This window comes from Oncorhynchus gorbuscha, linkage group LG26, assembly GCF_021184085.1.
Source record: "Oncorhynchus gorbuscha isolate QuinsamMale2020 ecotype Even-year linkage group LG26, OgorEven_v1.0, whole genome shotgun sequence".
Taxonomy (NCBI): Eukaryota; Metazoa; Chordata; class Actinopteri; order Salmoniformes; family Salmonidae; genus Oncorhynchus; species Oncorhynchus gorbuscha.
In genome coordinates this window covers 35,395,437-35,411,933 of record NC_060198.1, presented here as the reverse complement: position 1 = coordinate 35,411,933, position 16,497 = coordinate 35,395,437, and positions in this window count along the sequence as shown.

The following is a 16,497-nucleotide window of genomic DNA, read 5'->3' as shown; positions in this document are numbered from 1 at the left end:
ACAGGCGAAGAGATACATGGATCCCATTACAACAAACCAAAACACAGAATGTTTACAGATCACTGCAGATGAAAATGCACCCATCCTGACATGTCTTCTGGTCCCGTAATTATTTTTGTATTTTTATTTCACCTTTATTTAACCAGGTAGGCTAGTTGAGAACAAGTTCTCATTTGCAACTGAGACCTGGCCAAGATAAAGCAAAGCAGTTCGACACATACAACAACACAGGGTTACACATGGAATAAACAAACATACAGTCAATAATACAGTAGAAAAAGTCTATATACAGTATGTGCAAATGTCACATTCGTGTGGGGAGACGGACCAAGGCGCAGCGTGTGTAGAGTTCCACATCTTTATTTAACGTGAAACTTCTTCAACCAAAACAATAAACAAGCAACACAACGTGACTACGTGATGCAACAAGCACCAACTCAAACAAACAATATCCCGGCAGTGGTGGAAATCTCTCAGGAGAGAAGGGTCCAAAATGTCCCCCACCGGAACCCAGCATCTCTTCTCCGGACCGTACCCCTCCCAGTCCATGAGGTACTGTAGGCCCCCCACCCGGCGTCTCGAATCCAGAATGCCACGAACCGTGTACGCTGGGGACCCCTCGATGTCCAGAGGGGGCGGAGGGACCTCAGGCACCTAACCTTCTTGCAAGGGACCAGCCACCACCGGCCTGAGGAGAGACACATGAAACGAGGGGTTAATATGAGGGGTTAATACCTGGGAAGTTGTAACCTGTAACACACCTCGTTTATTCTCCTCAGGACTTTGAACAGCCCCACACACTGCGGCCCCAGCTTCCGACAGGGCAGGCGGAGGGGCAGGTTTCGGGTCGAGAGCCAGACCCTGTCCCCCGGTGCAAACACGGGGGCCTCACTGCGGTGCTGGTCAGCGCTCCTCTTCTGCCGTTCTCCCACTAACCTTAGCGAGTTCAGCCCAAGGAACATACCGTGCCCACTCACCAGGCCGGTCCCGGCAATAGGACCGCAGAAACCTGCCCACATCCTGGTTTACGCGCTGCACCTGCCCATGACTCTCGGGGTGAAAACCTGAGGTTTAGCTGACCGAGACCCCCAGTCTCTCCATAAACGCCCTCCACACTCTGGATGTGAATTGGGGACCGAAACGATGTTCTCAGGCACCCCATAGTGCCGGAAGACATGGGTAAACAAGGCCTCCGCAGTCTGCAGGGCCGTAGGGAGACCAGGCAATGGAATGAGACGACAGGACTTTGAAAACCGATCCACAATGACCAGGATCGTAGTACTTCCCTGGGACGGGGGAAGGTCGGTAAGAAAGTCCACCGATAAGTGTGTCCACGGCCGTTGTGGAACGGGGAGTAGTTGTAACTTCCCTCTAGGCAGGTACCGAGGAGCCTTGCTCTGAGCGCACACTGAGCAGGAGGAGACATAAAATCTCACGTCCTTACCCACCGTGGGCCACCAGTATCTCCCTCTAAGACTCGGCACTGTCCTCTCGATGCCAGGATGACCCGAGGAGGGGAGAGTATGAGCCCCCCGGATCAGCTTATCCCGGAACCCCCTCGGCACGTACTGAGTCCCCACTGGACAGTTAGGGGGGGCCGGCTCTAACCGTGAGGCCCTTTCTATCTCCGCGTCCACCTCCCATACCACCGGTGCCACGAGACATGAAGGTAGAATGATGGGAGTTGGCTCAACGGACCACTCCTCGGTATCATAGAGGCGGGACAGCGCGTCGGCTTTGGTGTTTTGGGAGCCTGGCCGGTATGAGATGGTAAACCAAAACCTGGTGAAAAACATGGCCCATCTAGCCTGACGTGGATTTAGTCTCCTTGCTGCCCGGATATACTCGAGATTACGATGGTCAGTCCAGATGAGAAAAGGGTGTTTTGCCCCCTCAAGCCAATGTCTCCACACCTTTACAGCCTTGACTACAGCTAACAACTCCCGGTCCCCCACGTCATAGTTTCGCTCCGCTGGACGGAGCTTGCTCGAAAAGAAGGCATAAGGGCGGAGCTTGGGTGGCACGCCCGAGCGCTGGGACAGCACAGCCCGACCCCCGCCTCGGATGCGTCCACCTCCACTATGAACGCTAAAGAGGGGTCCGGATGCGCCAACACGAGCGCATTGGTGAACAGCTCCTTCAAATGACTGAAAGCTCTGCCCGCCTCTGCTGACCAACACAAGCGCACTGGTCCTCCCTTCAGCAGTGAGGTGATGGGAGCAGCCACCTGACCAAAACCCCGGATAAACCTCCGGTAGTAATTGGCAAACCCTAAAAACCGCTGCACTTCTTTCACCATGGTCGGAGTCGGCCAATTACGCACGGCTGTAACGCGGTCATCCTCCATCACCACCCCGGAGGTGGAAATACGATAACCCAGGAAGGAAACGGACTGTTAGAAAAACTCACATTTCTCCGCCTTGCAATACAGGTCATGCTCCAGCAGTCGCCCAAGTACCTTACGCACCAGAGACACATGTGCCGTGCGTGTGGCAGAATAGATCAAGATGTCATCGATGTACACTACCACTCCCTGAGCAGGTCTCGGAGAATCTCATCTACGAAGGATTGGAAGATGGCTGGAGCATTCTTCAACCCATATGGCATGACGACGCGGTACTCATGATGACCAGATGTAGTACTAAATGCGGTTTTATTTCCTCCACGGATACGTACCAGATTATACGCACTCCTCAGGTCCAGTTTTGTGAAGAAGCGCACCCCGTGAAATGATTCCACCGCCGTAGCGATGAGAGGTAGTGGGTAACTAAACCCCACTGTGATGGAATTTAGACCTCTATAATCAATGCACAGACGCAGACCTCCATCCTTCTTCTTCACAAAAAAAGAAGCTTGAGGAGACGGGTGATGCGGAGGGCCGAATGTACCCCTGCCCCAGCGATTCAGCAACATATGTTTCCATCGCTACTGTCTCCTCCTGGGACAATGGATACACGTGACTCCTAGGAAGTGCAGCGTTCTCCAGAAGGTTTATCGCGCAGTCCTCTCGACAATGGGGTGGTAATTGGGTCGCCCTCTTTTTACTGATGGCAATAGCCAAATTGGCATATTCAGAGGGAATGCGCACGGTGGAAACCTGGTGTGGACTCTCCACCGTAGTCGCACCAACGGCAACTCCTATACACCTGCCTGAACACTCCTCTGACCACCCCTTAAGAGCCCCCTGTCGCCAGGAAATCATCGGGTTGTGTTGAGCTAGCCAGGGAATTCCCAACACCACTGGAAAAACAGGTAAATCTATAAGGAACAGACTAATCTGCTCCTTATGATCCCCCTGCGTTACCATGTCCAGCGGCACCGTAGCCTCCCTAACTCCTCCTGACCCTAATGGTCGGCTATCTAAGGAGTGCATGGGGAAAGGTAGGTCTAAGGACACCAGGAGAATCCCTAGCCTTAACGCGAGCCTACGATCCATGAAATTCCCAGCTGCGCCTGAATCGACTAGCGCCTTATGCTGTAGAGAGGGAAAAAACCCAGGGATAGAAGTTAACACATACGTATGACCGACAGGAAGCTCTGGGTGAGTCTGGTGCTTACTCATCTGGGGTGATCGAGTAGTGCTCCGCCTGCCCTCCCGACTCCCAGACGAGTTCCTCCAGCACCGGTCGGCTGTGTGCCCTCGCCGACCACAACTGGTGCAGGAGGACACTCCTCCTCCGGTCCCCCTCGAAGCCGCCCCTCCTAACTCCATAGGGATAGGAGCAGGAGGGCTGGGAAGTGGAAACGACAGGACCTGATCCGAACGCCCGCGGGCAGCCAGCAGGTTGTCGAGACGGATAGCCAAGTCAATGAGTTCATCCAGTGTGAGGGTGGTGTCCCGACATGCTAGCTCCCTGCGGACGTCCTCCCTGAAACTGCATCGGAAATGATCTATCAGGGCCCTGTCGTTCCACCCTGCTCCTGCGGCCAAGGTCCTGAACTCCAGGGCAAAGTCCTGCACGCTCCTCGTCTCCTGACGCAGGTGGAACAGCCGTTCACCCGCCGCCCGGCCCTCTGGTGGATGGTCAAACACAGCTCGGAATCGGCGGGTGAACTCTGGGTAATTATCCCTCGCAGAGTCCGGACCATTCCACACTGTGTTGGCCCATTCGAGGGCTCGCCCAGTCAAACAGGAGACGAGGGCACTCATGCTCTCCTCTCCGGAGGGAGCAGGACGCGCGGTAGCCAGGCACAGTTCCAATTGGAGAAGGAAACCCTGGCACCCAGCCGCCGTTCCATGTATACTCCCGTGGGAGCGTCAGCCGAAGAGCCCCGGAGCCAGATGTGGTAGCAGGAACAGGAGGTGCTGAAGGAGGGGGTGCTGGAGATGAGGTGGGAAGGCCACTCCTCTCCCATCGATCCATCCTCTTCATCATTTGGTCCATGGCCGAACCAATCCTATGAAGAACGCTGGTATGATGGAGGACCCTCTCCTCCATCGATGGGAGAGGAGATGCGGCTGCTCCTGCTGATTCCATGTATTTTTTCCGTGCGGGATTCTGTCACGGGATACTAGGAGTGGTGGGTTGGAATCAGGCGCAGAGAGCAGGGTTCAGTATATCGTGATTTATTCTCTGGCCAAAAAACGGTCACGCCAACATACATAGAACAGACCAGCCCAAACACAGGACCAAACAGTCCGGAGAATACACACATGAAAACCACAATCCAACAGAGTAACAAAAACAATCCCGCACAAAACAAGGGTGGGACAACTTACTACATATAGGGAAGCTAATTAAACTAAAATACACACAGGTGAAACTAATAAGACAAAACCAACAGACAAACGAAAAAGGGATCGGTAGCGGCTAGTAGGACGGTGACAACGACCGCCGAGCACCGCCCGAACAGGCAGGGGAGCCAACTTCGGCGGAAGTCGTGACATGAGGTAGTTGGATGGGCTATTTACAGATGGGCTATGTACAGGTGCAGTGATCTCTGAGCTGCTCTGACAGCTTATGCTTAAAGCTAGTGAGGGAGATGTGAGTCTCCAGCTTCAGTGATTTTTCCAGTTCATTCCAGTCATTGGCAGCAGAGAACTGGAAGGAAAGGCGGCCAAAGGAAGAATTGGCTTTGGGGGTGACCAGTGAGATATACCTGTTGGAGCGCGTGCTACAGGTGGGTGCTGCTATGGTGACCAGTGAGCTGAGGTAAGGTGGGTCTTTACCTAGCAGAGACTTGTAGATGACCTGGAGCCAGTGGGTTTGGCGACGAGTATGTAACGAGGGCCAGCCAACAAAGGCATACAGGTTGCAGTGGTGGGTAGTATATGGGGCTTTGGTGAGAAAACAGATGGCACTGTGATAGACTGCATACAATTTGTTGAGTAGAGTGTTGGAGGCTATTTTGTAAATGACATCGCCGAAGTCATGGATCGGCAGGGTGGTCAGTTTTACGAGGGTATGTTTGGCAGCATGAGTGAAGGATGCTTTGATGCGAAATAGGAAGCTGATTCTAGATTTAATTTTGAATTGGAGATGCTTAATGTAAGTCTGGAAGGAGAGTTTACAGTCTAACCAGACACCAAGGTATTTGTAGTTGTGCTGCTGGATGGGCAGGTGCGGGCAGCGTTCAGTTGAAGAGCATGCATTTAGTTTTACTTGCATTTAGGAGCAGTTGGAGGCCATGGAAGGAGAGTTTTATGGCATTGAAGCTCGTCTAGAGGTTTGTTAACACAGTGTCCAAAGAAGGGCCAGAGGTGTACAGAATGGTGTATTCTGCGTAGAGGTGGATCAGAGAATCACGAGCAGTAAGAAAGACATCATTGATATATACAAAGAAGAGAGTCGGCCTGAGAATTGAACCCCGTGGCACCCCGATAGAGACTGCCAGAGGTCCGGACAACAGGCCCTCCGATTTGACACACTGAACTCTATCAGAGAAGTAGTTGGTGAAACATGATAGGCAGTCATTTGAGAAATAAGGCTGTTGAGTCTGCCAATAAGAATGTGGTGATTGACAGAGTCAAAAGCCTTGGCCAGGTCGATGAACACGGCTGCACAGTAATGTCTCTAATTGATGGCGGTATCGTTTAGGACCTTGAGCGTGGCTGAGGTGCACCCATGACCAGCTCTGAAACCAGATTGCATAGTGGAGAAGGTACGGTGGGATTTGAAATGGTCGGTGATCTGTTTGTTAACTTGGCTTCTGAAGACCTTAGAAAGGCAGGGTAGATATAGGTCTGTAGCAGTTTGGGTCTAGAGTGTCTCCCCCTTTGTAGAGGGGGATGACCGTGGCAGCTTTCCAATCTTTAGGGATCTCAGACGATACGAAAGAGAGGTTGAACAGGCTAGTGATAGGGGTTGCAACAATTTCGGCAGATCATTTTAGAAAGAGAGGGTCCAGATTGTCTAGCCCGGCTGATTTGTAGGGGTCCAGATTTTGCAGCGCTTTCAGAACATCAGCTATCTGGATTTAGGTGAAGGAGAAATGGGGGAGGCTTGGGCGAGTTGCTGTGGGGAGTGGAGGGCTGTTGATCGGGGTAGGGGTAACCAGGTGGGAAGCATGGCCAGCCGTAGAAAAATTCTTATTGAAATTCTCAATTATAGTGGATTTATCGGTGGTGTCGTGACTTTGGCTATGCCGGATTAAGCTTTTCTATAAAATAATTTCTCCGTAATTAATATTACCTGATTGAGCTAATCATGTAAAGGTAATTAACTAGTGAGTCGGGGCACCAAAAATTAATATTTATAGAGCTGTTATCTTCCGAATAAACTCTTAAAGACCTAGTAATATTTTACATCAATAGCAGTCAATATTAATCGTCACCTTAATTCAGTCTCTTCTGAAAGTTGTAAATTCTTGGTTATCTTCACGAAACCTGTTTAAGAAGTTGAATCAGCAATACAAAATAGGGTTTCCGTATTTATTTACTAAATATGTCATGTTTTGTCATATATTGTCTTGTCCTTGTGCTTTCCTTTCTGTTCGTTTCCCCCTGCTGGTCTTATTAGGTTCGTTCCCTCTTTCTATCCCTCTCTCTCCCCCTCCCTCTCTCCCTCTCTCTCTCTCTCTCTATCGTTCCGTTCCTGCTCCCAGCTGTTCCTCATTCTCCTAACTACCTCATTTACTCTTTCACACCTGTCCCCTATTTTGCCCTCTGATTAGAGTCCCTATTTCTCCCTCTGTTTTCCGCTTCTGTCCTTGTCGGATCATTGTTTGATGTGTGCTGTGCTGTGTTCTTGTTCCGTCGTGTTTTTGCCTTCTTCAGATGCTGCGTGTGAGCAGGTGTCTATGTCAGCTACGGCCTGTGCCTTCCCGAAGCGACCTGCAGTCTGTGGTCGCGTCTCCAGTCGTTCCTCTCTACTGAGGAGAGGATTTCAGTTTTCCTGTTTGTATTTTCCTGAGATAATTTCCAGGATTATCGTTTTTGTTAAAGACTGGAATAAAGACTCTGTTTCTGTTAAGTCGCTTTTGGGTCCTCATTCACCAGCATAACAAAATACCTAACTAATCACACAGAATTACACCACATAATTAATCATAACTTGATTACAAATTATGTCATAAAGGAAAACATTTCTAGCAGGCGGAACAGATATGACAGCTTTTTACACAAAAGAAAAGGGGCTGGGTTTGAGTAAAAGAGCGGGAAGACTGAGGAACAAAGGAAGAAGCTGTGCTATCGTAAATACAAGTATCTTATGCATTCTAAATTACCGCCCATTTGGAAAAGGAAAATGCAATAAATATTTACTCTGAGCTGCGCTTCAGTAGGTTGGTGGTAGATGGAAGGCCGTGTTGCCAAACCAAGTCCTTTGTCCTTTGAAGAATGTCTCTGGTGGTCAATTGGATATGTTGTAGTAACGTTGTTGTGTGATAGACGGGATACTCTGTCTGTTCCTTCCTAACCCTCGTTTGCAGCTGCTGTTGCTACTCAACGGCTAGGAGGTATCACTTCTGTAGTGAATAAGAGTTCATACCATTCGCAACCAAAGCTCACGCTGATGTTGGCTTCGTTCTGTAGTTATTATCTGAACCATTCTGACATCAGACCGTCGTCCTCACATCCTCGGAACAGGAGGTTATATTGTCGTCAAGGCTTTATATAGGAAGGGAGATGAGGGCGTGTTTGAAAAGATTTATAACCCATGTCCCTTCACAGGGGCGGGCCACTGATTGAGCAGAGCCCTAACCTTATGAAAACCCATATCTCTCATTTGGAAGCTAAAATTACATTTCATCCCATCACGAATAATTTCATATTCAAACATTTAAATTGAACAACTATTCCATGTGAATCCGATAACTCTGATGTGTAGACTTTCCACTGTAGAGTTTATGTCATCTTATCATTGATGAGAATGTCTCAGATGACAACCAAACTGACATCATATTCATTAAGTACCACCGCATATGTTCAATTGGTCAGATTACCAGAATATAGTTCATTTACCCCCACCTTCTGATATTCCCAGAATCTCTATGTTAACCAAGGGGTTTGCAAATGTAACATCAGTAGGGTAGAGAGAGGAAAAAGGGGGGAAGAGGTATTTATGACGGTCATAAACCTACCCCCCAGACCAACGTCATGACAGTGGTGACAGTGTTTCTTAGCCTCAGTGCAGTGGGCAGCTGGGAGGAGGTGCTCTTATTCTCCATGGACTTTACAGTGTCCCAGAACTTTTTGAGTTTGCACTACAGGATGCAAATTTCAGCTTGAAAAAGCTAGCCTTAGCTTTCCTAACTGCCTGTGTATATTGGTTTCTAACTTCCCTTCATTTGCATGAAGACCATTTAAATCTAATTTCTATCAATCAGACACAAGATGTTGGAATGTTGTTCTCTGAAGGTATTTATAAAGCTATGTAGTGTCTGGGAAATAAATTACACCAATAAAAAGCAAGTAAGTCAGCTTCAGAGACACAGTATGTTTTAGTGTTTTAGGGGGTAGGGATTAGAGGACGGAGTTTGTAAACGTACAGTTTCTTAATCATCTCCCATGAGTGTGTTTATTTGCTAAAAATAAATCAATGAATGACTAATAAGTTGTTAATATGGACAGAAACAATGGAACCATGCATACGATTTGGAATTAAACAAGCAGCGTCTGTGTGCCTCCCTAACTGGGATCTAGCCACTGATTGGTTGGGTGGTGTACACAAGCTCAGTGTCTTTCCACCAGAAATGAATGGCCAGAAATATTTCAGAACTAAAATGCAGGAAAGGGGTTTATTACCTCACTGGTACAGACTGAGTTGAGGTTTGTATTATTTTTATTTTACCCCTCGTCTCTAAACCATCCGTTACTTCTCAAAAAACCCTATTATGCACACCATCGCCTGGCTCGAAGTTCAGTATGAACAACAACCATTTCTAACCCGTACAGCCAGACCTCCCCCAGTTCTGTTACTGGCACAGTTTAGAGACATGGAATAATTTAACACTGCATCATGATGCCAGTGTTCTAAACTAAGCTTTCCAGAATTTAAAATATCCTGGCAGACCATAATGGGCCTGTAACTAAACCTCACTCTCAAGCAACTGCTAAGTTAGATTTCTGGTCAAACCTCACTAGTTAATACCATTGCATGAGGCATCTCAAATAGAACTATCCACAATTTCCCCCATTTTTAAAATGTTTGCAAATGGTATATATTCAGGTGGATACAATGCTCCTACCCAAGTCTCTTTTGCCCTAAAAAGTGAAGGTATATATTTATGTACCCACAATTCACAGGCCTATCTCTTGGGAACGGATGCAGGCATATGTGTGTCAACATGTCACTGCAGAGATTCCTCACAGGCTCATTATTGCAATGGGACTTTATGAGTCCTGTGGAGCGCTGCACTACCCTGCCTCTGCCAGCATATTGGGCTATCTGGCTGATTGTGTGCACTCTCTGTCATTAAGTTCCAAGCTTATATGGATTATTAGCCTTGGATAGTGACTCAACGCCTTTATGAGTTATCCACTCAGATCGTTGGCCTACAGGGCACTTCACTGCTGATGGCTCATTGTGGAAGAGAGAAAAACTATTATTACACAGACTGTTCTCTCTGATCCCGCATGGCAAGCGGTACTAGAGCGCCAAGTCTAGGTCCAAAAGGCTTCTTAACAGTTTCTACCCTCATGCCATAAGTTAACCAAAGGGCTACCCAGACCCCTCTTTACACTGCTGCTACTCTGTTTATTATCTATGCATGTTCACTTTAACTCATATTACCTCAATTACCTCGACTAACCGGTGCTCCCGCACATTGACTCTGTACCGGTACCCACTGTATATAGCCTCACTATTGTTATTTTACTGCTGCTGTTTAATTATCTGTTACTCTTTCTATTTTTTTTAAACGTATCTATTTTTTTACATAAAATATTTTTCTTAACTTCTTAAAGCATTGTTGGCTTGTAAGTAAGCATTTCACTGTAATGTCCACTACACCTGTTGTATTCGGTGCATGTGACAAATAAAATTTGATTTGATCACATATGCGCTCTAAGTGTGGGTAATTCCTCCCAGGGGCCTCATCCACATATGGTACATCTCACACTAAACTTTATCAGGGTTATTATTCCTTATTGTTGCATGACAAGTGTCATGATTGTCCTGTAAGGATCCAAATAGGTCAGATCAGCTTTGCAATAAATAACTTCAACCAGACCCTCTCTCACCCGCAGAGGGGGGGAGAAGGGAACTGGTGAGGGGTTGACAGCTTACGCTCTGTGGTAAATCAAGGATAGAACATTCAACTATCTCCCTCTCCAAATTCACCTAAGGAATGAGTCTTTGTTTCAACAGACATTTTCCAGACGGAACTCTAACACGTTCTAAAGCAAATACTGGAACAATATTTCAAACATAGAATGTGGGGAATGGGAAAAGGTAACCTAAAAGATCACTGAATTTGGTTTGGTTGTCATTTTGTGATGTTATTAAAAATGTTATAAAGGAAATACTATAACTTGAAAAGTATGCACACTTTATGTGTGAAGTGTCCATCCAATGCGTGCATGAAATATGAACAATTATGAAATTGATTTCATTAAGAGAGGGATGTGATTTTAGAAACTATAAGAGGAAATTGTTTCTATAACTTTGTACAAATAAGTAGTCGCCACCCCCTTGAGTGAGGTCAGAGAGCGTGTCAGCCGGACAGAACCACCCGTTTTGAAGAACTGTTTAAAATTATGGGATAAGAATTAACATATCAGACCAGAAAGACGTTGAGCTGCAGTTCACATTTAAAGTGTTTTAAACTTTGAATCTCAACACGAGGTAGAGACAATAAAGTTACTTCCCGTACAATCACTGGTACGGCTGATTAGCTGTCCTAAGTAAGGTATGTAGAAAAGCGAATTTAAGTGGGACCATTCTACTACTCTCATCACCCCATTGGGAACCATCGACATGGCTGGCTAGCCTATCTTCAAAGAAGCATTTCCAGAGCAAATGGAAGTAGAATAAACTCTGTAGTTCTGTTCAGGACTACACAACAATTCACCGGATACCAGATGACAGCATAGGAGAACAACAGTAGAAGATAGGTGGGGACACCTTTTGGACAATCGGAGCCTTACAAGCATGCCGCAAAAAGGCCCAACACCTGTGCAAAGTATATGTATACTGTGAGAGTCGTTTCTAACTGTACCAAGGTATTATGTCTCTGTCCCTCTGTCCTCCCCCTCTCCATCTCTTTTGTAACAAGCCGCCATATTGTATCAGTCCGCTAGGGACCCGTTTCTAATGTATTAAGTGTGTATATTTATCCTGTGTTAACATTTAGTTAGCTAATAAATAAATAATTCAACCAATTTGTGTAGTACTGAAGGCTGTGGTTTTGGCAGATGCAGGAGGTTACGACTGTTCAGAATGATGATATGATAAGAAGTTATGATTACTAAGTTGACTGTTTATAGATGTGATAGGTTAAACAAATGTGGTTTCTAATGACAATTCAAATGTACAAACTATGGCATAAGGGAACAATGAGCGGATAAGAGGCAATTCGTAATTTCGATTAAGACATTAATGAGCAATCTAAAAAAGGACACAGCCAATATAACTAATTATTCAGCACTTTTAAAATGTACAGCGACAGAATTGAGAACATGGGCCGTTCTTACAGTATTCCCCCTGTACAACAAGTCAGAACCATAGGATAAATAAAGGGGCATATAAGCAGACAATGAAAGCTCTTACAATATTCAATGATGATATTTCTCTAAAACAGGCTATTGGCTATATGTGCACCACCAAGTCAGAACAGTAGGCTAAGTTATGAGGGGGAAAGGGACATAATTATTAGGGTGAAGCATATGGGTTACTAACAGTTACTACACATCATATACTTAGTATTACTTTCTTAGCTACAGTATACGTATCTCCCTGGCAAATTACATAATTTATGCAGCAGCATATTAGACATTTCTGGACTCACCTTGTTGTGCTGTGCTCACTTGAACAGGAAGGTGACACGGCAGTCCTTCCTGTCATTCTCTGGATTTATGATGCTTTCAAGACAACTGGGAACTCTGGAAAAAACAAGGTTGAATCATGACATCTTCAGGTCAGAGCTATAGAAAGAGGCCTGAGTTCCTAACGTGGAATTTCGAGCTGGATGACTGTTCAAAACTTGATTTCCCAGTTGTCTTGAACTCACTGAAGTCTGAGATTTCCCAGTTCAGAGTTTCCATGTGTTTTGAATGCAGCAGAAGTTATGTCATGCTGGTTGATAACATGGCCAATGTATTCAACCTTTTCTGGCCCATGGTGTTGCATGTGAATGTTTATCCTTTTACGCTTGGAAAAGAGAAACTTAAACCCAGACTTGGACCACACACCTTCTCCATTGAATAGCAGGCTATTTTGATTGCTTTTCAACACTTGCAGTTAGCCACTGATTCCTGCCACTTCCAACTTGTTGTGTAATGTTTATGTCCAATGGTCGATGAGCACCGACACACTTTATCTGTAATTTCTCGTCATATGACAAGGATAGAAAAAGATTTTCCAGTAGATTGTCAACTTTATTCATGATCATGACTGCTTGTCTAGCTTGCTAGCTAAGGTTTTGTAAGTATGACCAATGAAAGCTACGGTAGCTATAACGTGATTTGACATTATTTTATCAGTGGACAATGACCTTGAGCCTTCTTCGGATGTGCACTTCTAATGTAAATCTGTGGCAGCACACAAGAGGCTTGTATTTTCGAGCTCTTCTGTAGCAGAGCAAGGGGAACCACTACTTCAAGGTCTCAGAGCGAGTGATGTCACCGATTGAAACGCTATTTAACGCGCACCACAGCTAACTAAGCTAGCCGTTTCACATCCGTTACATACGCTCTGTATTTTCCTCTGGCTGCCCCTCCACCACAGAAAGCACTGAGCTAGGCTAGACACCTGCATTTTGGAGCTGTCTTATTCAAGAAGGCAAAAAAGAAACCGTTTGTATGTGGCTTTATTAACTCAATTATTATGATTTATTTTTTAAACAGTTGGGGCTCAAAATATTGCTCTACCCCACCTGCCCTGAATGACGGATCGCCACTGCATATTCCTAGCACGCAAATGACTACATCAAGCTTGTGACTTTACAAACTTGTTGGATGCACATTTGCAGTTTATTCTGGTCGTGTTTCGGGTTATCTTGTGCCCAATAAAAATGAATGGTAAATAATGTATTGGGACATTTGGAGTCACTTTTATTGTAAATAAGAACAGAAAATGGCTGTGTTTGAAATCTGGTTTGCCTACTGCTTACTTAAACTGCATGGGCCTACTGTGTACTAGTCGCACTACTTACTATTTAGAACGTACTGTTTAGTAAAAATGTATGTAGTGATTAACAAATATTATATAATGCTCAATTGCGTTGATTTCTGCCATTCGTTAATTTTGTACATGTCGTCAACAATCTAAGCCTCTGTTTACCCCATAGTTGCACACGCGTCAGCATTGACTGATTATGTTGAATGAAGGTCCCCAGTCCCCCTCTCTAATTTCCCGTTAATCTGTTTTCCTGCTGTAAAAGAAATAAGGAGAAGGAAGGGGTGGTGTGTGAGAAAACAAAAATGACCAATGAGCGTTCATGTTTTTGGGGTACTTTAATTCCTCATCTTTCTTCGGCTGGTTCCCAAGCCGGGTTGTGTTCATACCAAAGGGTACCTTCTTAAATCTTTGCAATCCTAACATACTCACTAATTCTCCATTAGCAATGACATCATATGAGCGGTGTAGTGTGGCCCCTTATCACCATTTAAGGTTGGTAAAAAAAAATGGTCACTACCCATTTCCAATGTATCATTAATGCATTCATAGGGGTTTATGAATTTTTATGTAGCCACAATATTTTGTGAATGCTGACAGCAATTGATAATGAATGAAAAGATAATTACAACACAAGGTCAGGGATGAATGCCACTATGGAGTATTGATTAGAGAGATCGATAAACACATATTGAAAGATTATTGGAATCTGTGTGGCTGGACAGGTAGGATGACAGACAATGAAGGTGAACAGGTGTCACGGGTCAGGTGACAGAGGAATGGATGAGACTGAGGCAGGAATTCCTTTAACCATAAAGTGGTATATTTACTGGGTAGTATGTCTGTGCTACATAACAAAGGAAACAGAATAACATGTATCCAATCAAATTCATAATCACAAAGGTCAAATCATAACAATAATTTTCATTTGGTAATCATTTTCATTTGGTTCAATTAGGTAATTCAGCAATTCAGTTCAATAAGAAGTCAATGGGAATCATCATTGAGTCATTTAGGCTCATAATTATTCATCATAATCAGGAGAATAATAATACAATAATCAGTGATTGGTATTCAATCTATAATCTCCATCAGTTCGATATCAGAATTGATCAGTTCAGCAAACAATAATGACGTTTCATATTTCACCATTTCAAGTTTGTGTTCATATGTACATGTAATTACATTACATATGACAATATATCGATGGCATAATTGGCCTGTGATGATCTGTAGGGCCGTGATCATTAAGCAATAGGTTTGAAGCATGCTCTCCAAGCCGCGCCCTGCAGTAATAACTATAAACAATAACTGATGGCCCGCTCTCCCGATCACAACAGATAGTTCAGATGAAAGGTTCAGATTCGGTGGATTCATGGACGCACAGAACTTCTGGATGAGACGGAGTTAAGGAAGAGACAGCAGCGTGATCGGGCGATGGCGATTTCCTCCTGAAGTTGAGATCTGTTGGACATTTCCACCTGACCTAATTAAAGCGCCCCTGGCCCAGCTGAGTAGGTGGCCATGAATTAAATAATTATTCCACCAACTCCATGGGCCTTTTCTACACATACACTATAATATCTCTGACATGAGGAAAAATATGTCATTGAGGCAGACCCTTGGATGTGTTGCACATACAGAACATACAGTATCTTTCCCATGGCCCTTGATACCTTATAGGTTCTGAATGGTTGATGTCACAAAATACTATCATGGATTGGTTTATGGAACCAGCGATAAACAATGTTATTACTCATCTCTATCAGTATAGCTACCAGAGTGAGGCTGAACCCCAACTACAAAGAGAGATGCCTGGGACTGAAGGGACTTTTATTCATCACAGCTTTATGCCACAGGCCACTTCTCTCTGGCTGACCTTTAGCAGTTTCCCCGTCTCTTATTCAGCCTGAGTTTATTTTCATCCACATTCAAATCCCCTGCTAATGACATTTTCAGCTGATTTATGTCCTAATGATTGCAGGGTCTTTGCTCTGGGTTCCGGCTATTTCACACTCCAGTGAGTCAGTGGAAAAGGTTGTTCATGACAGGTTGGGGAAAGACAGGAATGATAATGTTGTCATCTCAATAACTGTGGTTCATTCAGGCACCTCAGACTACATTGCCAACATGCCAAGCTGGCAGAGTGGATAGGGACAGAGTGGAGGGAGGAGATAGGAGGAGAATAATTGATATACAGGGCACTGTACCATGACTTTTCATATTGGTTCTAACCATGCACGTTGAGATTACTAATATTGGAGAGTTGAGTTTGAACCGTGAGGATATGTATTGACTTCTGAGAGCTGCTATCTGTCTTCTCCTGGGCAGCCTCAAAGAGAGATTACATTAGGCAGTTTCTGCTTAGCGGGACACATTTATCTATGGATGAAAAATTGATCTTGTGGTTAATAAGAGAACTGAAAAACACAAATCTGTATTAGAGCCCTATCTCCATACAGGATGTTTAGTGTTTTATGGAAATCATATACAGTATAAGGCTGCCTGCCCTCCCTGACTGAGCATTGATCATGCAGAATGCAATGCATTAGATACGACATTAAAGAGATTCTCTGGTACTTTTGTATACTTTTTAGACCAGGGATGGGCATGGGGGTGGGTGCCACAAAAAAAACTTAATTCATTATGAGGGGGCGCAGTGGCTCGTGGGTCTGCGTACTCACACCAAAACTATTATTGGTCCGCGGGCCTACAAAAGGGGGGCCAGTTTCCCATCACTGTTTTAGACAGTAGTTCTGGCCCAAGTGGACCAGAGAAACAG